Below are 23,207 nucleotides of genomic sequence, written 5' to 3'. Positions count from 1 at the left end.
GTCATCATGTAAGTTACTGTTTCATATGAATCATTTACATCTGATGTCACACGGGGGTACAACACTGAAACATGCTGTTGGAGCCGCTGCGTTTTTTGTAGTTCATCTTCGGAAATATGTTTCACCACGGCAGACTCTGTAACGGTTCTGGGCAGAACAAAGACTCAGATCCAGAGGCAAAGTGCTCAAACAAAAAGCAGTCTTTACTAGCAAAAAAATCAGGCAGGCGACCAAGGTAGTAGGAAACAGCAGAATCCTAAATACTAAATAAACAAAAACTGGGTGCAAAAACATACGAGCGATGACTAGAACTATTTTGGCTGAAAGCAATGATCACGAGGGAAACAAAGACAATCTGGCAAGGGAGCTGGGAAACCAGGGGAGACATAAGTAGGGGAAGGCTTGATGGCACACTAATGTGCAGGTGGGTATTTGGAGGCAGGTGTGGATGATCAAGGAAGAATATGACAAGGGCAGGAACTGAAACGACAAGACAAGTTAATACTACAAAATAAAACAGTAAACACAACAGGTTGGAGTGTTAAAAGCAGTCTTCCACTCATCTCCCTCCCTGATGCGGACTAGATGATAGGCATTCCTGAGATCTAGCTTTGTGAAGATGGTGGCTCCCTGCAATAGTTCAAAAGCAGTGGAGATGAGTGGAAGGGGGTATCTCTTCTTAAAAGTGACATCATTGAGGCCCCGGTAGTCGATGCACTGCCGGAGAGAGTTATCCCTCAGCCCCGGCAGGAGATGAGTAGGGGCGAATTATGCCAGCGGCCAAAGAGTTTTGTATGAATAGGTTCATCGCCTCCCTCTCCGGGCCGACAGAGTACGGGCGGCCCTTAGGTGGTGAAGCCCCGGGAAGGAGGTCTATGGCGCAATCATAATGACGATGAGGAGGCAGGGATGTCGCATGGTTCTTGTCAAATAATTCTTTAAGATCTAGGTAAACGGAGGGAAAGCTGAGGGAGAGTCAGCAGACTTGGGAGAGAACGTGGGAGAGGCGGACAACAGACACGATGAATGACACCGAGTACTCCACCCTAGAATAAGCCCTGCGGACCAGTCAATTTGTGGGTTTTGTCTCTTGAGCCAGGGATAACCAAGTATAAGTGGCAAGTCAGGTGAGTCAATGACATTTAACAATATGTTCTCAGAGTTCTCAAAATCTCATCTGCTCCCGAATCCACAAAAACAGCCAACTCCAGGGGCCCCGCTGGAGAGACTAATCGAGCATGAGTCAGAAGTCGGGAGGGACTGGAAGAAGCAAATGTTCGGCTCACCAATAACCGCCCGTTGCCTGATGAGCCCGGCCTTTTAGTGGTCAACCTGTCAAGAAGTGCCCAAGCTGCCCGCAGTAGATGAATCTCCCCACCCTCATTCGCCGCTGCCGCTCCTCTGGAGAAAGATGTGTGCGTCCAAGCTGTATGGGCACCGCCCTTTCTTCATGGGGTGCTGTAGCTTCGGCGATCCCCGCCGAACCAGAAAACAGGTCAGATGGTGGCGCTGTGCGTGACTGCCTCCAGCCAGAACGGGCTCTTTCACTTCTCCTCTCATGAAGCCGGTTGTCGAACTTAATTGTCAGGGCAACAAAAGAATTGAAATCAGCCGGCAAATCCAATGGGGCCAACTGATCCTTCATGTCGTCAGCAAGAGTTTAGGAACACGTCAGACAGGGAGCCCCCAGGGAGTCTTTTATAGAGAGGCAAATGGAAGATTGTCTCTCCCACTCCGCTGTGGCCCACTCACGTGCTCTCCCTGTGAGGTTGTAAATCATAAAATCCACCCGGGATCGTTCAGTCGGGTATGACCGGGGCTGGAGCTCAAATGTCAGGGAGCAGAGAGTCAGAAAAGAACGACAGGTGGTGGGGTTGCCGTCATACCCTTCAATCTGAGTAGCCCCATGGTTCAGGAAGAGGTTGTGGCTGAAACTCCGGTGTGGCAGGCTGTGGTGGAGCAAGCTCTGAGGGCGGCTGATGGTTGAGACTGGCGAGCACCTTTTGTGACTGGGTGGTCAGGTCACTGAGGTGGTCGGCAATGGCAGCTTGGAAGGCATCCTGTCTGCCATGAAGCTCCTGGACTCCACCGAGCAGTTGAGTCAGCAACTGCTCATGGTCGTAAAGTCAACTCCCCTGAATCTGGCAAGGGAGCTAGGAAACCAGGGGAGACTTACGTAGGGGAAGGCTTGATGGCACACTCAGGGGCAGGTGGGTATTTGGAGGCAGGTGTGGATGATCAAGGGAGAGGATGACAAGGGCAGGAACTGAAACGACAAGACAAGTTAATATTACAAAATAAAACAGGAAACACAGCAGGTAATGATCAACGGGATGTTAAAGACTCCTATGAATCCTCCTTTACACCTTTCCTTGACCTCATGATGTTTTCCACTGAGGCTAAGGAATAGTAGATAGGAAAATGGTAAATGGACTATATTTATATAGCGCTTTTCTACTCATATAGACCACTCAAAGCGCTTTACAGGATAGTAACATTCACCCATTCACACACATTCATACAACGCTGCTATTTACAGCACATTTTCTGTCACATTCATACACTGTTGGAAGAGGCTGTCAGAGGCAAGTTAAGTGTCTTGCCCAAGGACACAACAGCATGTGGACTGGCAGATGCTGGGGTCGAAACGACTCTACCTCCTGAGCCACATATAAGAAGATGATAGGAAGGACAATTCAACCACACCCAGAGACGCAAAACAAGCAGGAGATATCACACGGAGTAAAAATACAGAGAAAAAACTAACCAGAACTGACGTGACATCACAGGTGCTCAGGTCCTAAAAATAGTCAGCCAAAACAAAATCTATCAAGAGTTTGTTTTTTGGTGAGCAATCTAATAGCTGATTCAGAAGGAGAATGTGAGGGAGCCTTGTCCCCACTCCAGAGCTGCTAGAAGTACTGTGCATTATGTGCAAACACTCTGCATTTTCATACACGGGAGGTTCAGAAGCTGCTATAACAGTGAATATAAGGGTGAATTTGCAAAACTCAGCGATTTGTCGAGAGGTTTGAGAACATGAAAAGTCAACATAGTTTTTCATCTGTTTATTGTGGAACCAGCTGATGTTCCTGACAAAATACAACACGCAATCATGGAGCTGCAAAGCGACAAGTTTACTTCTCTGTTTGAGACAACATACTGCGGTGAGAAGTTTTTATCAGTTGGTAGTGACTCAGCAGTTGCAAGGCAGAATGGTTATAAAAGCTGACATTTTTGCATAATACTGCTGACGAACAGACAGGGATGAAAAAACAATATATACTATAATAATAATAATACAAAATATTGATACCTGCAGTGACAATAGGCAAGGTTAAGATAAGTCTCCAGGAAATAAATTCATGTCCAATTTCCTCTCTAGTGTTTCAAACGTGTGTGTGTGTGTGTGTGTGACAGGGTTTATGATTCAGTAACTGGTATCACTACTTGTATTGATCATGTTAATGCCCATATACCTGCATGAGGTGGGAGTTAGGCTGGATGGATGCTATAATCACATCCAGTGTCTCCCTATTATTCAGTGCTGCTAAAATCTCCTCAGGACCACCCGTGCACTTTGCCTGATGCGGATGGGCATTAAATGAACAATCCATGCTTAAAAACACACTGTAAATGAAGTGTGTACCACTGTGACTGTGCTGACCCACTGAAAAGGTTCCCAAAATGTTCTGTGATCTTTCCAAAGAGAAAATGAACCTCTAACAACAGAGAGTGGTTCCACCGCTCGTTGCCATGGTGAACCTGAGCAGGTCTGATCTGAGTGTGTGTGTATGAGCAGGTGAGAAGACGGATTACAATTGGGCAGATATTCCTCTCCTCAAAATGCTCGCTTGCGCTCTGCTTCAACCTGTGTGTGATGTATTCCTAATCGGCACATGACAATGTCCACATAGTGAAACATCATGATAGACGATTACATTCATTTAGAGTGGACTGGAATATTTGGACAACACCCTCCCTCTCCACTGCACTCCACAGTTCTGTCTCCACAGCCCCCCCCCCCCAGCCTGCCATGCCTGTGCATGCTACCATGGCAACTGAAGCCAGGCCAGGTAATTTACAGGGAATACGCACCAGTACTTATCTCGTCACAGCTAAATTATAACATGTTTTACAGTGACTGTTTTCTTATATCTTACTTGTGACTTTAGAAATAAAGTCTAACTTTTTTTTAACAGTTTTTACATTACATTCATTTAGATGCTTTTTGTCCAAAGCAACTTACAATAAGTGCATTCAACCGTGAAAATATTACCCAAAAAGTGAAAGAGAGTATTTGTGGAACAAGCAAAAACAGCTTCAAGTGCTCATTTTAGATTTTTAAAAAAAATATATGTTATTCAAGGAGTATGGTGCAGTCTGAACAGCTGAGTTTTCAGTCTGCGACGAAAGCATTGAAAGGATTCTGCTGTCCTGATGTCGATGGGGAGCTTGTTCCACCATTGAGGAACCAGGACAGACAACAGACAGGATTTAGATGAGCGCTGGCTCCGCCCCTCACAGTGAGGGCGTAGCAAGCCGTTTGGCAGTAGCAGAGCGGAGTGGACGGGCTGGTGTACTCGCCGAACATCCACTGAGAAATGTCAGCCAGACACGCAGAGATTCGTGCAGCCACCTGGGTTTCAGATTGATGAAAGGACCACATGAGTTGGATTTCATCTACATTGCTATGGTAGGAAAAGCTGTGCGAGTGAATGACGGAGCCTAATGACCTGGTGTACAGAGAGAAGAGGATGGGGCCCAGAACAGAGCCCTGAGGGACCACAGAAGTGTGGTGCTTGAGGTAGGATGTGAAGAGGGAGAGTGCCGAGCCTGAGACTCCCAGTTCTTAGAGGATGGAGAGGAAGATCTGGTGGTTCACTGTGTCAAAAGCTGCTGAGGTCGAGCAGGATGACAACAGAGGAGAGAGTGCTCTGCTCTGGCAGTTCCTCTGTGACAACTAGGAGGGCAGTCTCTGTTGAGTGCCCTGCCTTGAATCCAGACTGATGGGGGTCAAGAAGGTTGTTCTGGTGGAGATATGCAGAAAGTTGAGAGAAGACAGTACATTGCAAGTGTTTAGGAAAGAAAAAGGTAGAAGAGAGACTGGTTTGTAATTTTTCAAATTTTTCAATGTAGGCTATAGTAAATTAGATTCATATTGACTTGTTTACGTGCCAAGCGTTAGCTAGCACATGAGCTACTACAGCATGTTACATGATATGTCTGTTAATAAGCAGCTTTATCTTCACATACAATGTTTCTCACGTTGTAAAATGATTGACATGTTTATCTTCTGAGGAAGACAAGTTGGCCCTGCTGTTTCCTGCTAGGCTAACCAACAAAACCTTCTGCCCCGTCTTCAACGGCCCGGGGCAGAGGACGACAGGTTGGCCTGACACACGTGGACCTTGAAGAAATTGCCTGCATGCAAAATTTAATTCAATTCAATTAAAAAAATGTTGCTAAGTATTTTGTTGGACGTCACTCAGCAACTGGGTTTACATCAGGCACACCATGTTTTGGAGCAATGTTTGGCACAGGACCCCAGCCTGATCAGATGCAGAGAAATACGATATGTTGCCTCACATGGAAGCCTACATTTTAAAAGTGATTGTTGCGCCTGGCAGGGAGGCTGTGGAACAACCTTCGGGTTGTAGTTGACCTCCCATATGCAGGGACAGATAGCAGACAGTTTGCTGCATGGCAGTGTGGGACTCGGTACAGCTAACAGAGTTGTCATACCAAGCTGCTGTCTCTGGTCCATTTGTGACCGTTTTCCAGATCCTCATGAACGATATGAAAGGGTTTCATTCCAAGGCGGGTGTAGATACAGTTACCTTTGCTAGATGTAAATAAAGTTCTCTTATTTTTTATATTTCCAAGTTGTATTTAGATATTTATGCAACCTTCACCTCGTGTTTTACAATCATGTTTTTGAAAGATTACATGAATGCAAAATATATGTATTTTTTTTAACCAATTCAAGACATATACATATGCAATATCTCATGGATCAAATAATACACAGTAGGTGTGTTGATATTCATAATACACAGGTAGATTTTTGTATATTGATCAATGAATTTAATGTTTCAACATTGTTGCAGGATTTGTTTCCTGATTCACCTGGATGTAAATCCAAGCCATCATTTCAGCAAAAGTGTCTGGATTGTGGAAACAGAAAAATGTATTAGATGTAAGATTAGACAATTTTCTTTATGGTTGTTTATATTCCACTGAAAAAAAAGTTTTGAATTATTGGAATGTGGCCTTCCTAAATTTCAGTAACACTTATGAAGGAACAATAACTGACAAGTCTAAAATATGAGGCACAAAGAATAAGGATATTATTTAGTGATGCAAAGTTAGTCTGCAATTGCTCTTGGTTGGTATGAGCTGGTCCACCAGACAGCACTCGTGGGTCATTGGGCCTCATGGTTTTAAGCCGTGGCTTCCCATGTCGAGGGGACAACTGTTTGAACATCAGGAATGTGTTAACAGGCATAGAGGAACTACTCATTCTCTCCTATGACATGGTGTAGGATGACAATCCACAGTCCTAATGCACAACATTTATGATTTATAGAACTTTTAATGAGCATGTCAGGCTTAGCTGTTGGGAAATGTGTATTACATTTATAGAAATTATAAAACATATACGGAAGTGACCAACAAAAAGTTGACCAAACAATATGAATGTAGAACTACAAAACTCACAAAAACTCATCACAGTTTTCTGCCATCTTGTAGCAGTACCACAAATGATTGCAAATATCGTTACATTTCATTATAGCAGAATGGAACAACCATTTTACTGGCCTGCCTTAAAAGAAATAATAAATTATCTTGAGAAACATGATTTCCGCTGTTGTGTTGTTTTTACATGATTTTGTAAAACTAACCAAATTATTGGGGGGAAAAAACAAAACCAACCAACAAACAAACAAACCAAAAACACCTACTGCATGTATTTCTTGCTCAGGTTTTTTGAATCATGTCACATGTCAAGAGTGTGAAGGACTCTGCTATCCCTTGTTAGGTTCTGTATGATCCTAGAAAAAATGCAATCAAATGCTGTGCAAATCAAGGTCGGGCCCATGTTTACTAATTTAAGTAGGTTATTAATAATGAGTGTTACCTGTAGAGGGGGATTTTAAAAGTAATTTACTGAAAGTGTTCCGGTAACATGAACTCAGTGAGGAGTGCATATATTTGAGGATGAGCATGTGCACACTTCCCGCATCCGGTCCTTGAGTGTAGGCTGGGAGTTCCAGTGTCAGACACAGTGATTGTCTGGACAGATCTGAAAATCCATAGTAAGAACAAGACAGTATTTGGCATCTGTGAGGGTGGAGGTGGCTCAGGAGAGCACCTCCATCTGCGTCAGGGGAGTGATTAGCACAACTTACTTCAGTTGAGCTGACACCGGTACCTCGTTCCTGGCTGCTGGTCTGACTGACGCCTGCAGTTCATGTTTACCTGCGTCTTTGTCTGCGTGTGTTTGTTCAGATGAGGTTTGTCGGAGAAAGTGGAAGGAAGAAGGGGCAAATAATAGAACTTGTGCGAGCAAAGCAACGCGAAAATTTGCATCACGTCCGGCACCATAAGTGGTAGAGCAAAATCCAAACAACAGCCTGGAAATCCATCATGAGACATACCAACACAAAGCAAACATTTATCACAAAGCAAAATTAAAAAGCAAGAGTAGGCAGTGCCTTTATCTGTCATCAACTCAGGGGGGTGCATCATCAGTTGAGAGCACACCACAACCAGGTAGCCCTACTGTAATGGAAAAGCAAACCCCTGCCGCGCAGGGCAGACGGGCAAAGCCAGTACATGTATATGGAAAAACGCCATTGGAGCCCAAGGCCCTTTGATGAAAACTTTTCTTATCAGAGCACACTTTTTTCCAGAGCTTGTGGGGTGATGAGACTAAAATATGTAAATTGGTACACGCGCGTGTCCATTGGCAGGGAAGTTGACATGCCATGGGACACCCTAACTGAGACACAAGTCCATTGTCAGGAGTTTGGGACTTTGCCATTCAATTTTTGCTGACTCCAGCTCCTGGCTCCCAGTTTGCCATTCTGGGTGTGGGGGTGGCTGAGGAGCGCAAAACAGCTATGGGGGAGGGGGAGTGTCAGCGGTCATCCCAACCATAGTGTGTTGGTGTTTGTGTTTGTGTCACAGAGAGAGACTGAGGGCAGCAGGGCAATACGCCAGTTTACAGGCTGCATAATGACTTCCAGACACGCACACACACCATGACAAAGCTGCATTATCCGTCTCTTCCTGTGTCACAAGCACTTCTTCTTCAGCCCTGTTTTCCTCCAATTCCTCTCCCCCTCCCCCTCACGTCTTCAATCTCTTCTCTTATCATTTCTGTCTCAGAGCTGCGGAGCTTAGCCCTTTCTTCTCTTCAGTAAAGCACGGCGCATGAGTGTGCGCACACACACACTAACACACACACACACAAACAAACACAGTGTACCAAATACACACTGCTGATAGGCAAATCATCTCTTGATTCCTGCACTTTTTGGGTTATATCTTCATGGTTGAATATACATATATAAAGTTGCTTTGGACAACAGCGTCTGCTAAGTGAATGTAATTTAATGTCATGTAATGCAAATGCACACATGCAAGTGTTTATACATTTGTACACACACACACACACACACACACACACACACACACACCATTCCTCTTGATTGCACACGTTTCTCACTGTGTGTGAATGCATTTAGCCATGCTTTCCTGTCAGATTGGCCTACCCAACTCATTTGCTGTATCTGTGCCAACTTGGCGACGCACAGTCGACCTCTCATTCTCTTTAATGCAGTCAGTATCTCAGCTTCCACTTACAGTGTGTGTGTGTGTGTGTGTGTGTCGGGGGGGGGGGGGGCTTTTAAAGGGTTGTCAGAACAGTCATGGTGACACAGGAGGAAAAGAGAAAAGAGGAGGAGCAAAGGGAATGAGATTGAAGAGGAGAGAAAAGGAGTCTAAAGATAGAGAAAGACAGAAAGAAAGGAAGGAGGACAGGAGAGAGTTAGCCAGCGGGGCAGGATGGAGCTCTCTCTGTGTGTTTGTGTGTGTGTGTGTGTGTGTGTGTGTGTGTGTGTGTGTGTGTGTGTGGTAGTAGGAGTGTTATGATGTGAAACCAAGTGTTAAGAAATCATCTTGACAAACCGTGGAGATGCTGCAGCTCAGCAGTGGCCAGAGCCAACACAGTTCTAATGTTGATGAATGTGTATTTCTGTGACATTATGAGTATGGTTGTCATTTTAAAAAACACTATCTATTCATTGGATAATGGACTTATTCATTGATTGTAGAGCTGTGTCATCTTCATAATTATGGTAAAATGTCATTTTGCCACCCTCAATGTATATACTGAATATATCTTGGCATTAAGTTTAACGCCTTCTTCTCATCAAAACTCTGGAGACTGTCATAAGTTTATCCACAGGTTTATTGACTTGAATAAGGGTGAAACCGAGAACACACAAACTTGGGATAATCAGACAAATTGCTTACTGTACATCTCTTGTAAATATGCTGTTCATATTTTCACCATGAATTAAATTGCTAATTTTAAACCTTTTTAACTCACTCATGTTTAGATATTTATTGTGTATTAATTGTTTATCTATCACATATTTCTTGTTTTTAAACTGTCAATCAAGTGACCCATAACATTCATATTTTTAACATGTCATCAATGTTTTACTGCACTATAAACTCCCACTGACGGTAAGCATAGCATATTTTACAAATTAAATCAATAGAGACTAGCTTGGTAGCCATTTTACATCAAAAAATCAACTGAGAATCCCGGATCGACATTTTACCTCAAACTGCACAAACAACCTTTTTTAATGACAAATATGTTCTAACATAAGGACATAAAATGATAATACATACCAACGATGCTCCGTGTAGCATAAGATGTGAACAGATGTTTGTTGATGACAGACGATGTATGGCCTTTCTATATGCCTCCTACAAATCCTACAGACATGGCTTAAAGAGACCACTGTCCCCTAGTGGCGGCATTATGAACTTGCTTCTAGAACTATTGAAACTAAACTATGGTAACAGACCAGTTATAATATTCTTTCATTTGAGCAAGGGTCAATGCTATTGGATAGATGAGACCAGCTGATTAACATCTGATCACAGGAATGACAGGCTCAGGGAATGAAGCAAAGAAGCTGAGAGTGCACATGCGTGAGTGTATGATGGCCAGGATGTATCAGAATTAAAGTTCAACCGAAGCAAGTATGAGAGTAATCTTCCTGACTGAATTTATGAAACATCTACATTCAGCAGACGCTTTTGTCCGAAACAACTTAAAATAAGTGCATTCAACTATGAAGATATTACCCAAAAGTGCAATAATCAATAGAGTACATAAACATTTATCAAATAGGCAAAAACAGCTTCAAGTGCTCATTTTAATTTTTTTATTTTATAATATAAATTCAGATAGTGAGGTGCAGTCTGAACAGATGAGTTTTCAGTCTGCGACGAAAGCATTGAAGAGATTCTTCTATCCTGATGTCAATGAGGAGCTCGTTCCACCATTGAGGAACCAGGACAGAAAACAGAGGGGATGTAGATGAGAGGTGGCTGCTCACCCCTCACAGTGAGGGAGTAGCAAGCCATTTGGCAGTTGCAGAGTAGAGTGGAGGCGCTGGGGTGTAAAGTTTGACCATGTTCTGGATGTAGGAAGGGCCTGAACTATTCGCTGCACGGTCCAGCCACCACAGGAAGCCAGGGAGGAGGAGCAGTGTCGTGTGGGAGAACTTTGGTAGGTTACATTGAATAGAAGAGACCCCAGAATGGATCCTTTTGTATATTCAGATTCATAATTACCAATTGACACAAATTAGACCGTATCTTGTAAATGAGAAATGGACTAGTTTGAGCCTTCAAGACATTAAAAAGGAACTTTTTAATATTATTATCGGGGAATGACGCAAAGAAGCTGAGAGTGCATATGCATGAGTGTATGATGGCCAGGATGTATCAGAATTAAAGTTGTATAGAACTTAGGAAGGGCCTGAACTATTCGCTGCACGGTCCAGCCACCACAGGAAGCCAGGGAGGAGGAGCAGTGTCGTGTGGGAGAACTTTGGTAGGTTGTCAGATTTGTTAATCATTAACAAAAGGTTTGCTCCAGACCACTTCAACCACTGTGAGGTGTTCTGAATGGCCTGACCAATAGCACCGATGTCAAAGATGTCTGTAGATCTACCACCCATGTATGAAACAACGAGGTCCCACTAGTTTCAGGCTGCACCATAGTCAGCACAGGTGATAGGTAGATAGTGGTCTAGACAGACTGAGCCTGTGGAGGAAGGGGTGGTGATCTTTCATTGGGCCTCGGAAAAACATTAAGCCTCTGGTTGTGTGTGTGTGTGTGTGTGTGTGTGTGTGTGGTTGTTTCAGCTGCTCTAATGGGCATGTAGGAGGACTGAAGAGCCTGTCTTCTCCTTTTACCATCACACGCCTCCTCTTGTCATCCCACCATAGTGACAGCAGTGCATGCAGATGCAGTTGCCAGTAGCACCCTTAAAATTCCTCAAATTCATAGCATTTAAAAAAAAATTAGCTATGTAGTCACCTGAATCACTGCAGCACATATTAGTTTTGATTCTGACCCTCTCTGCCCATTGAAGCCAGAGCAGTCACTATAGATCACTGTATCCCCACGCATTATATGATATGTCGTGGGGATAAAAATGGAGCAAATAAATAAGACTCCATTCCAGATGAAGCTGTTGCACTCAATGGGTGGTCTATGTTCCAGACTGACAGATAACAGGACTCCAGGACTCGAGAAAAGCATGCGATGCACAATTTTTGGTTGTGTCTATAGTCCTCAGGATTCAGATATAACTGGAAAAATGCTTTTTTGAACCATGCACAACGCCATTATTTGATTTCTTTTTGGCTCCTTCATGGTGGCACTTATCATTTGACATAATTTGATGGGAATTGCTCTCTGATCAACATGAACTGTGGATTGTCTATATTATTTGCGGAGATATCTTGGAAAAACATTTTTTCAATCACATTATAACCTTGCAACAATGGTAATAACATGAGTGGGAGGTGGCCAAAAAGCTGCCCTTCTGTCTGTTGACAAGGAATCGTCCAACACAGATAGAGCCACACTGAATGTGCAGACATCAGTAGAGGCTGGAGAGATATCTCAATACCTGTAACTCCAGGGATATGTTGCAGACATCACTAGAAAATTGCTAGCTACAAAAGCAGGCCCGCCCCATGCACCATGTGTGAGGCCACATTTCCAAATGTGACTAACACATCTCATTCTTTCTTTCATCTCTTCAACAGTCAGCTGTAATGTAAAGCCTACTCCAAGACCAATACTTAATGACCTTCATCTTTATTCTGATGAAGCGCTTTGGTTAATGTGATGATTTTATTTAAACACTGGACCTGAAGGTTGTTTTCATTTAAGGCCACTGGGAAAAAGTTCTAGGCACTACGTGTTCTGGAAAGCAACGTTATATTTGTCTCTTTTTTTTGGTCAATCTGAAAAATGATCCGATCCGTTACTCAAAAGCTGTGGATCGATCCGAACCGTGAGTTTTGTGATCCGTTGCACCCCACGGCGAAAATGCTCATCAGAGCCTGCACCTCATCATCGGTCCATCTATTGTAGCTTCTCTTCTGCGTGTCCATGATGAGGCGCAGTGAAAAAAACAAACAGTGGTGAGCTTGCAGCTGCACACCGGCTTTCAAACACGGCGGTGGTAATAAAATGTGGCGAGTACTCGACCAATCACAATTCTTCGGCACTGCAGCCCAGCCCCCATAGATCCTGAACCTTCGGTTAGTACAACCTCCCGAACAGGGTATTTTTTGAGGGTAAATAAATTACCCAGGAACTAAATTTAGACCCTGGTTCCTGCAGCCTCCTTTAGTTCCAAATTCCTGGTTATAGTTCCTGCGAAGACAAGAGGATGGGTCCCAGAACAGAGCCCTGAGGGACCCCAGTAGTGAGGCTGCAGGGTTCAGACACAAATCCTTTACAAGTAACCATGTAAGCGTGGCCCTTGAGGTGGGATGCAAACAGGGAGAGTGTCGAGCTTGAGACTCCCAGCTGTTGGAGGGTGGAGAGGTGGATCTGGTGGTTCACTCTGTGAAAAGCTGCTGAGAGGTCGAGCAGGATGCACAGAGGAGAGGGTGGCTGCTCGAGCTGTGTGGAGTTCCTCTGTGACAGCTAGGAGGGCAGTCTCTGTTGAGTGCCCTGCCTTGAATCCTGACTGGTGGGGGCGAAGACGGTTGATCTGGTGGAGATATGCAGAAAGTTGAGTAAAGACAGCATGTTGTTTTAGAAAGAAATGGTAGAGGAGAGACAGGTCTGTATTTTTTTTTTTTTTACATCAGATGGGTTTTTTTTAAGAGATGATTCACTCTTGCTGCTTGAGGAGTGTTGGGAAAGTAACCAGTTGTCAGAGAGGTATTGATGAGGTGGGTGAAGAAAGGAAGGAGGTCAGGAGCAATAGCCTGAAGAAGGTGAGAGGGAATAGGGTCAAGGGGGTTGGAGCGGTGGGAAGTGACCAAGGATAGTACCTCACTGGGATGGAGGTAGGGAAGCGGGGGGATTGAGGAGGGTAGAGAAAATAGAAAAAAGTTTTTTGAGGTTTAGACTTCGCCAGGGTGGAGCCTTGCCTCCAAACCTGTTTGTGATCTTCATGGACAGGATTTCAAGGCGCAGTCATGGGGTTGAGAGTGTTCGGTTTGGAACCTCAGAATTGCGTCGCTGCTGTTTGTGGATGATTGCGGCAGTTGTGAGGATCAGCACCTCTAAGTCCAAGGCCATGGTGAGTTGCTGCCCCAAGTGAAGGAGTTTAAGTATCACGGGGTGTTGTTCACGAGTGAACAAGCCAGAGATCTACAGGCGGATTGGGGCTGCAGTAATGCGGGCGCTGTACCGGTCCGTTGTGGTGGAGAGGGAGCTGAGCCGTAAGGCAAAGCTTTGGATTTACTGGTCAATCTACTTTCTGACCATCACATATTATCATGAGCTCTGGGTAGTGACTGAAAGAACGAGATCGCAAATATAAGCAGCAGAAATGAGCTTTCACTGAAGAGAGGCTGGGCTCAGCCTTGGAGTTAGGTTTAGGGTTCAGACTTTAGTAGTAAGTTTTGAGAAGAACTGCTGCCCCTTTGCTCCTCTGCTCTCTGTCAGTTAACTTCATTCATTCTTCATTATCGCTTCTCACTGGGTGCGTTTGTTTATGTCACCGTGATGGAGACTAAATAAAAATGTCCTTGCATTTCTCTGTTATTCAGTAGTGTAATTCAAATAATATTCATACTGGTTTAAATCATCAATTTTACCCATAATCGACCTGGATAATAGATAGGGGGGCGCTAGCCCCAAAAAGGTTGAGAACCACTGCCCTAGGGCCACACAATGACCAAGGGTAGCTGGAATTTGGAGCAGATTTCAGTCCAAAGGTGTGATAAGATGAAGGACTATGGCTGAGTCCCAACACTGCTAAGAAGCCACAGTGAACTGGGCTGCAGTCATTCATGCCTGGAACTCCAACAATGAACATAAAGAGTTGTCTCCCTCCTCTGGTTGATAATGCCTTCATCTGGACCTCCTGTGTCATGCTGTGGAAAAGCTGAACCGTGGACATTTGCAGAGCTAATATTGTTTTGTTCATATTGCACCACATTGTAAAATGTTGGTACCTGGTGGATGTTAATGATGCTGGACTTTCCATGCTGTAGGTGATCTCAATGACAGCCACAGAGTTTCCATCCAAATCTCTGTACTGTATGTGTGTGTGTATGTGTATGTGTGTGTGTGTGTGTGTGTGTGTGTGTGTGTGTGTGAATGTGAATGATTGTATTTGCCGTGTGTGGATGTTGGCAGACAGAGCAGACCTCTCATGGTGTATAATTATTTCTGGGGAAAGTGCAATGATGTAAAAAAGAGAAAGAAAGCATGAGTGAGAAAAAGACAGAAAATTCAAAGAGATGTAAGAATAGGTAACGATGAGCAGAGACTGAGACGTGAGGGATGGTGATGGACGAGCAAGGCTGAGACCAAGGGAGACAGCAGAGGTACAACAGTGACTGTGTGCTGGGGCTGCAGTAAAACCTGCTGTTTGAAGCTTAATGCCAACACCCACTAATGCTCCCTCAACTAATGTTTTTTCCAAATATATATTTATCATCTTTTCGGCACTATGACATAGTGGGGTACCTCACTATTTCTATGGCTGCACATCAAAAATAATGGAATGAATCACCTTACCTCATGGAAAATTCAGCATGATCCACATTTCATCACAGTCATACAATACTCACCAATCTGCTTTTTGAGTAAAAAATTATAATTTTTCATTACTTGTACAGTTTTTGGTGCAGTTCTAAGCTGCTGTCAGGAATGTCCTGAATGTTTCACATTAAACAGACTAATGGGAGAGATTATGTCTTTCAGCCCCAGAAAGGATTTGAAATCTGCATCAGAACGTATGACGTTTCACAGTCTGAGAACACCATTGTTATTAATGACAGCAAATTAAAATATGAGCAGAAAAGAAACATGAGACATTAGGATAACCTGCAAACAAAGAGCCGCTTCTCTGCACCTGCGGTTAATAAAGGCACATTCAAGAATTTGAGAAAAGAAAAATAAGCTATTTCTAAAGAATATTTGTATTGGTCAATCATGCAAACTCATTTAAACACTTAAATTTCTTTTATTTGCATATTGTGACCATAAATTCTATAACCGGATATGGTTAAATAAGAGGTTCACAGTTGCGTGTTTTTTCATAGAAAGAGATTTTAGGGGTTCAAAAGTAATTGCACAGATAAACATGAAGTTAAATGAACATATATTAAATATCTTTTGTATCTTCCTGTCTGATTCTCTTCAGCTCTTCTTATCTCTGTCTGAAAAGCACTTTGGTTGCTTTGTTTTTTTTTAAGGATCGTTGTTCTGCTGAATGATGAAATGTCATCTAACAAGTTTTGATGCATTTGACTGAATCCGAGCACAGAGCGCTCCTGTTTACCTCCGATTCATCCTGCTGCAACTGTCAGCAGTGAAATCATCAGTCAGTCCCAGTGTGCCAGTTCCTTTGGAGTTTCCTCTAGGTCACTGACAAAGAAACATGTCTGTTTACTGGAGAATGTTCTTGACTTGCTGTGCAGCCTTTAAGGGTTATTCCTTTACCAAACTAATGATTTTCTGCTCATCCACAAGACTTGTGCTCTTTAGTCGACCGGCCTGTTTTATAAATTTGGTTGCATAGTCACCTCTTTATTCCTCGTAATTACAGATAACGCTCAGCTCTCAGTCACCTCTGAGCCGGATGTCAGCTGATTTCAACAAGCGATGAAAAGAAAAAAACAGCTGCTCAAGAAACATTAAGTATAAAAGTGTCCCATTACTTTTGAACCACTGCAGTCTGGGCACAATGCATTAACAGGGCTTCTATATTGATGTAAACCTGCTCAGACTAAAGACAGATGCCACTTAAATGTAGTGGGGGAAAAAACAACAACAACCAAAATAAATAGGGATGCACCGACATTGGTTTTGGTCTTGTTGGCTGCCATCGGCAAATAAGATCACATTCACCGATGGCAGTGGCCGATGTTTATCTGTTGCGTCGCATTCATTTTGCGCTGACTACACGTTGTCTTGGTTATTCGTGGTCTGACGCTGACAACAACCCGAAAGTGAAGGTACATCTCAGCCCGGAGCCCTTCACAGCTGCAGGTCGTGGGAGGATGACTGAGGAGAGGGTGAATGAGTTCCATCTGGCTGTGACCTGGTTCATAGTGAAAAACCTACAACCGTTTACAACAGTAGTCCAACAGTATGTCTGTACATATTTAGTTGTGTCCGATCAGTCAACACACATCATAATGTAATTAATAGTGGTTACTGGTTCAAAATAGTGCTGTTCAGTGGTCAACATTGTCCTGAGTACAGTAGGAGAAACAAAACATTTGTCCATTCTTTTGAAAAGGATTTTTCACAAAAATAAAGGTGTCCATCCATCGTCTACCGCTTTATCCACTTAAGGGTCGCGGGGGGGCTGGAGCCAATCCCAGCTGATATTGAGCGAGAGGCGGGGTTCATCCTGGACAGGTTGCCTGCCTATCACAGGGCCACATACAGAGACGGACAACCATTCACTCTCACATTCACACCTACGGTCAATTTAGAGTCTCCAATGAACCTAACCCCATTCTGCATGTCTTTGGACTGTGGGAGGAAGCCGGAGAATCCGGAGAGAACCCACGCATACACGGGGAGAACATGCAAACTCCACACAACCCTTTATACCAGTTCAGTTATTTTTCATAATGAAGATTCCTTTGTTTCCCTCGAAAAAGGTGCAATGAATAACCACAAAAACAAAATAAACAAACTAAACTAAAAACGTCGGTATCGGCCAAATTATTATTGTAAACATCAGTATGGGTATCGGCCCATAATTTCACAATTGGTGCATCCCTCAAAAAACATTAGCACACTGGCCAAAGGGCCCCTAAAAGAGTTGAGTTTGGTCTTTATATGGGATTTGCTGACAAAGAGAAAAGTTTCAGACTAATGTCAGACTAATCTTTTATACATTGTAAAAACAGAAACTTTGGTTTTGAAATGGCTCAGCTTACTATGATTTTTAGCTTAAAAAAATATATATATTGAATGGCTTTGTAAACCTAGCAAAGTAATTGCTTCAACTAACATTATTATGTTTCATTTGTAAAGTTGCCCCAAAACCTGATTCAATTATATTCAATTTTATTTGTATAGCGCTAGTCACAACATGCATTTTAATTCAATTCAATTTTCAATTCAATTTTATTTGTATACCGCCATACAACATACATTGTCTCAAGGCACTTTACATAGTGAGGTCAGTATTACAGTATTACAGGGAAAACCCAACAAATCCCACAATGAGCAAAGCACTTGGCGACGGTGGAGAGAAAAAACTCCCTTTTAACAGGAAGAAATCTCTGACAGAACCAGACTCAGTTGTGGGCGGTCATCTGTCTCGACCGGTTGGGGTAAGGAAAGAGAGGAGGAAGAGAGGAGAGGTGGGCAGAAAGAGGGTGGGAGGAGAGACAGTAGGAGAGAAGAGAGAGAGAGGACAGTTGTACAACCGCCGCTGTAATCTCTACCAGACTGATACTTATAATTAAAAAATACAATTATGTTGTTGTTATTATTAGTGATGATATTAATATTAATATTAATAATAACAATAATAATGACGGGTTTGGGTCCTGCAGCTCTGGGGTCAGAGATACACTAGGAGAGATAGAAAACACAAACAGGGTTAGTGACATGTACTGTAAACATATCGGGGGATGGGGGCGTAGTATAACAGTTGCTTTAATTTCTACAAGACTGATACTTATAATTAGTGAAAACTGATACTTATAAATACAATGATGTTATTAATAATAATAATAGTAATAATAATAATAAGGTTTGGATCCTGCAGCTCTGGGGTCAGATCTACTAGGGGAGAGAGAAAACAGAGTTAGTGACATGTAATGTAGATACATGGGGGCAGAGAGAGAGAGAGAGAGAGAGATTGAAAAAAGTGGGAGAAGGAGAGAGATATAAAGAGAGAGAAAGAGGGGGAAGGAGAGAACGGGAGAGGGAGAAAGATGCTCATGATATAAGTTCCCCCAGCAGTCTAGGCCTATAACAACATAATAAAGAAATGGTTTATTAAACACCTGAGCAGTTCTAACTATAAGCTTTATCAAAAAGGAAGGTTTTAAGTTTAACTTTAAATGTAGACAGGGTATCTGCCTCCCTGACACAAACTGGGAGCTGGTTCCACAGGAGAGGAGCCTGGTAGCTGAAGGCTCTGCCTCCCATTCTACTTTTACAGACTCTGGGAACCACAAGTAATCCTGCATTTACAGAGCGAAGTGATCTATTGGGATAATATGAAACTAGGAGTTCTGTAAGATATGATGGAGCTTGATTATTAAGGGCTTTGTAGGTTAGGAGCAGAATTTTGAATTCTATTCTGAATTTTACAGGAAGCCAATGCAGAGATTCTAACACTGGAGAAATATGATCTCTTTTTCTAGTTCCTGTCAGAACTCGTGCTGCGGCATTTTGGATTAGCTGGAGGCTTTTCACAGACTTATTGGGGCATCCTAGCAGCAATGAATTACAGTAGTCCAGTCTAGAAGTAACAAATGCATGGACTAGTTTTTCAGCATCCTTTTGAGATAGGATGTTTCTAATGTTCTCGATATTGCGCAGGTGAAAGAAGGCTGTCCTAGAGACTTGTTTTATGTGAGTCAAAGGACATGTCCTGGTCAAAGGTAACTCCAAGGTTTCTCACAGTAGAGCTGGAGGCCAAGGTAATGCCATCCAAAGTAACTATATGATCAGATAATGTTTCTCTGAGGTGTTTAGGGCCGAGTATAATGACCTCAGTTTTTTCTGAATTTAGAAGTAAAAAATTATAAGTCATCCAGGCCTTTATGTCTTTAAGACAATCCTGAAGTTTGTCTACCTGATTAGTTTCATCTGGCTTTATAGATAAATACAGCTGGGTATCATCAGCGTAGCAATGGAAATTGATGTGGCGTTTTCTTATAATATTGCCTAAAGGAAGCATATATAAAGTGAAAAGTATCGGTCCCAGTACAGAACCTTGTGGTACCCTATGTCTCACTTTTCTATGAATGACGAGAATAGAAACATATCCACTGTCTGAGGCCATGAGAAGGTCGTTGGTAACCTTCAGTTGTGCTGTTTCTGTACTATGATGTTTTCTAAAGCCTGACTGAAAGTCTTCAAGCAGACTATTCCTGTGTAAATAGTCACATAACTGGTTAGCAACAGTTTTTTCAAGGATTTTAGAGATAAAGGGGAGGTTTGATATGGGTCTATAGTTAGCTAAGATATCTTGGTCCAGAGTCGGTTTTTTGAGCAGGGGTTTAACTACTGCCACCTTAAAGGCCTTTGGTACATAGCCTGTCAATATAGATAAATGAATCTGATCTACTATGGAATTATTAATTAAAGATAATACATCCGATGGAATAGGATCTAAAAGACAGGTTGATGACTTGGATGAGGTGACAAGTGAAGTCAGCTCAGCCAGATCTATAGGGGAGAAGCATTCTAAATATAAATTAGGCGATACTATTGGTTCAGAAGCTACTGTACTGGACAGTGTGTCTGTGCCATTAGTGGGAAGAAGCTGGTAAATTTTTTCTCTGATGGTAATAATCTTATTAGTAAAGAAACTCATGAAATCATTGCTACTTAGAGTTGGAGGAATAGACTGTTCAGTAGAGCTTTTACTCTCTGTCAGCCTGGCTACAGTGCTGAAGAGGAACCTGGGGTTGTTTTTATTTTCCTCTATTAGTGAAGAAAAATAATTGGTTTTGGCATTTCGGAGGGCTTTCTTATATGTAATTAAACTATTTTTCCAGTCTAGGTGAGAATCATCTAGACTATTGGAACGCCACTTCCTTTCTAACCTACGTGACGTCTGTTTTAAAGCATGTGTCTGTGCATTAAACCATGGAGCTATCCTCCTCTGATTGACTGTCTTCTTTTTCAGAGGGGCGACAGTGTCAAGTGTGGAACGTAGTGAGGCTGCTGCACTATCAACAACATCATCAATTTGTGTGGGAGTAAAGTTTTGATAACGATCTTGCACTGTATCGACACATGGCAGTAGAGTAAATAACGAAGGAACTGTTTCTTTGAATTTACTAACAGAGTTTTCTGATAGACACCTGGTGTAATAGAACCTTTCTCCAAATTCAGTAAAGTTAATAATGGAGAATTCAAATGTAACTATGTAGTGATCGGACAGAGGGTTTTGAGGAAATACTATTAGATTGTCAATGTCTATGCCATAGGTCAGAACGAGGTTGAGGGTGTGTTTACATGTTGAGTAAAACTAATTGAGTCTATGAGCGAATTAAAGGCAGAACTAAGACTGTCGTTGGCAACATCCACATGAATGTTGAAGTCACCCACTATAATAACTTTATCTGTGCTAAGCACCAACTCAGATAAAAAGTCTGAAAATTCAGATAAAAATTCAGAGTAAGGGCCTGGTGGTCGATAAACAATGACTACAATAACTGGTTTTTGATATTTCCGGCTAGGGTGAAGAAGGGTAAGAGTTAGGCTTTCAAATTAGTTAAAACTATGTTTAAGTCGAGCGTTAAGCAATAAGTCTGCTTGGTAGATTGCTGCTACTCCTCCTCCTCGGCCTGTGGTCCGAGGAATATGAGTATTATTATAAGAGGGAGGTGTTGATTCATTTAAACTAACATATTCTTCTGGCTGTAGCCAGGTTTCGGTCATACAGAATAAATCAACGTGCTGATCAGTTATCAGATCATTCACTAACAAAGATTTAGATGGGAGTGACCTAATATTAAATAAACCACATTTTATTGTTCTATTCTTAGGTTCATTTATAGGGTTTGTGTTGATCTTTATGAGATTTGTGTGAATTACACCTCTTTTATTTCCCTTTGGATTAGATAGTTGAAGTGGTCGTGGGGCAGAAACAGTTTCTATGGGGTTTTGTGGGGGTGACTGCTGTAATAGAAGCGCAGAGAAGCGTGTAAGACTGCAACTCTGCTTCCTGGTCCCAACTCTGAAAAGTCACGGGGTTGAGCTGCACCATCCAAAGTTGGATGAATGCCATCTCTCCGCATCAGACCAGGAATTCTCCAAAAGGTGCTCCAGTTATCTATGAAGCCCACATTGTTATCTGGACACCACCTCGACAACCAGCGGTTTAGTGATGATGTACGGCTATACATGTCATCACTGTTCAAGTTGGGCAGGGGTCCAGAGAAATCTACAGAGTCGACATTGTTCTTGCATAAGTACACACCGAATCAATATTCATCTTCATGACCTCCGATTGACGTAATCGGGTGTCGTTACTGCCGACGTGAATAATAATTTTACCATATCTACGTTTATCCTTAGCCAGCAGTTTTAGGTGGGATTCAACGTCGCCTGCTCTGGCCCCTGGGATACAGACTGTGGTTGCTGGTTTCGCTAACTTCACGTTCCTCAGAACAGAGTCACCAATGATCAAAGTTGTTTCCTCAGCGGGTGTGTCGAGAGGGGAGAAGTTATTAGAAACGTGAAGTGGTTGGTGGTGAACCGTGAGCTTCAGTTTAGGACTATGCCTCTTATTGCGGACAGTCACCCAGCCGCCCTGTCCTCCCGGCTGCTCGGGAGCTGCTGGGGGATCTGAAGGAGCTAAAGAAGCTACACTGGAGCGACTAGCACCGGCTAGCGGGGACTGGCTAACAGTCTCAGCTAACGACTTACTCTCCACGGTGCAGAGCCGCGCTTCTAACAGACTGAACCTCGCCTCCATCCTAGCAAAGAAACTACACTTACTATAAGTATCACTATCGCTAAAGGAGGCAGAGGAGTAACTAAACATGGAGCACACAGAGCAGGAGACAGCAGGAGAGGAAGAAGCCATTGTTAGCTGCTAAAGCTAACTAGCTAAGCTACGGTGAGGAGCGCAGATAAGAGCGTGTCAACCGCTGTGAGTTAGCGAGCGAGTCGCTAAAAGAGGAAGAGAGCTGTGAGTGTTTAGACTAAACAAGGGTGAGTGGAGCAGATAGTTGTCCCAATAGTTAGAAGAAACCGCAGTGTTAAAGAGAGACGAGGAGGAGCTGTGGATAAACACAGTTCACAGAAGCGACAACAACCGGAAGTGACACAATACGTTGGAAGTTCACAATGAACTCTCCAGTGTCTCCAGGCACTTTACTTAGTGAGGTCAATATTATAATATTAGAGGGAAAACCCTTCAAATCCCACAATGAACAGCACTTGGCAACTGTGGAAAGAAAAAACTCCCAATTAACAGTAAGAAATCTCTGACAGAACCAGACTCAGTTGTCAGGCGATTCATGATCACAAAACACAAAATAATCAATTTGTTAAAAACGGGGTCTATGTATCATTTCTGTAGGGGTCACTTCTCATCTCAATTCAAGGTTAAAATTACCTTCCAAAGGTGAGTTATATAAAAAAGTATAGTATAGAAACTCCGGCTCTGTAGTAATTTCACATTTCAGCAGCCGGCAGATAGAGCGGGTTGTCCACTAAGTCGGTCGGTAGTTGGTGGTTTGATGCCCGG

General features: G+C 42.9%; 1 protein-coding gene and 1 pseudogene across 3 annotated transcripts in view; one reads left to right on the top strand and one right to left on the bottom strand.

Moving 5' to 3' along the window:
• Positions 1-23,207, top strand: part of jupb (junction plakoglobin b) — a 127,912-nt gene that overhangs the window by 29,180 nt on the left and 75,525 nt on the right. The gene's annotated exons all lie outside the window — the stretch shown is intronic.
• LOC124849449 lies at positions 1,890-19,859 on the bottom strand (annotated as a pseudogene).

The sequence above is a fragment of the Scophthalmus maximus genome, chromosome 17 (genome assembly GCF_022379125.1).
Source record: "Scophthalmus maximus strain ysfricsl-2021 chromosome 17, ASM2237912v1, whole genome shotgun sequence".
In the NCBI taxonomy this organism is placed as follows: Eukaryota; Metazoa; Chordata; class Actinopteri; order Pleuronectiformes; family Scophthalmidae; genus Scophthalmus; species Scophthalmus maximus.
Note: the sequence above shows the minus strand (reverse complement) of the source record. Positions and strands in the feature narration are given on the sequence as shown.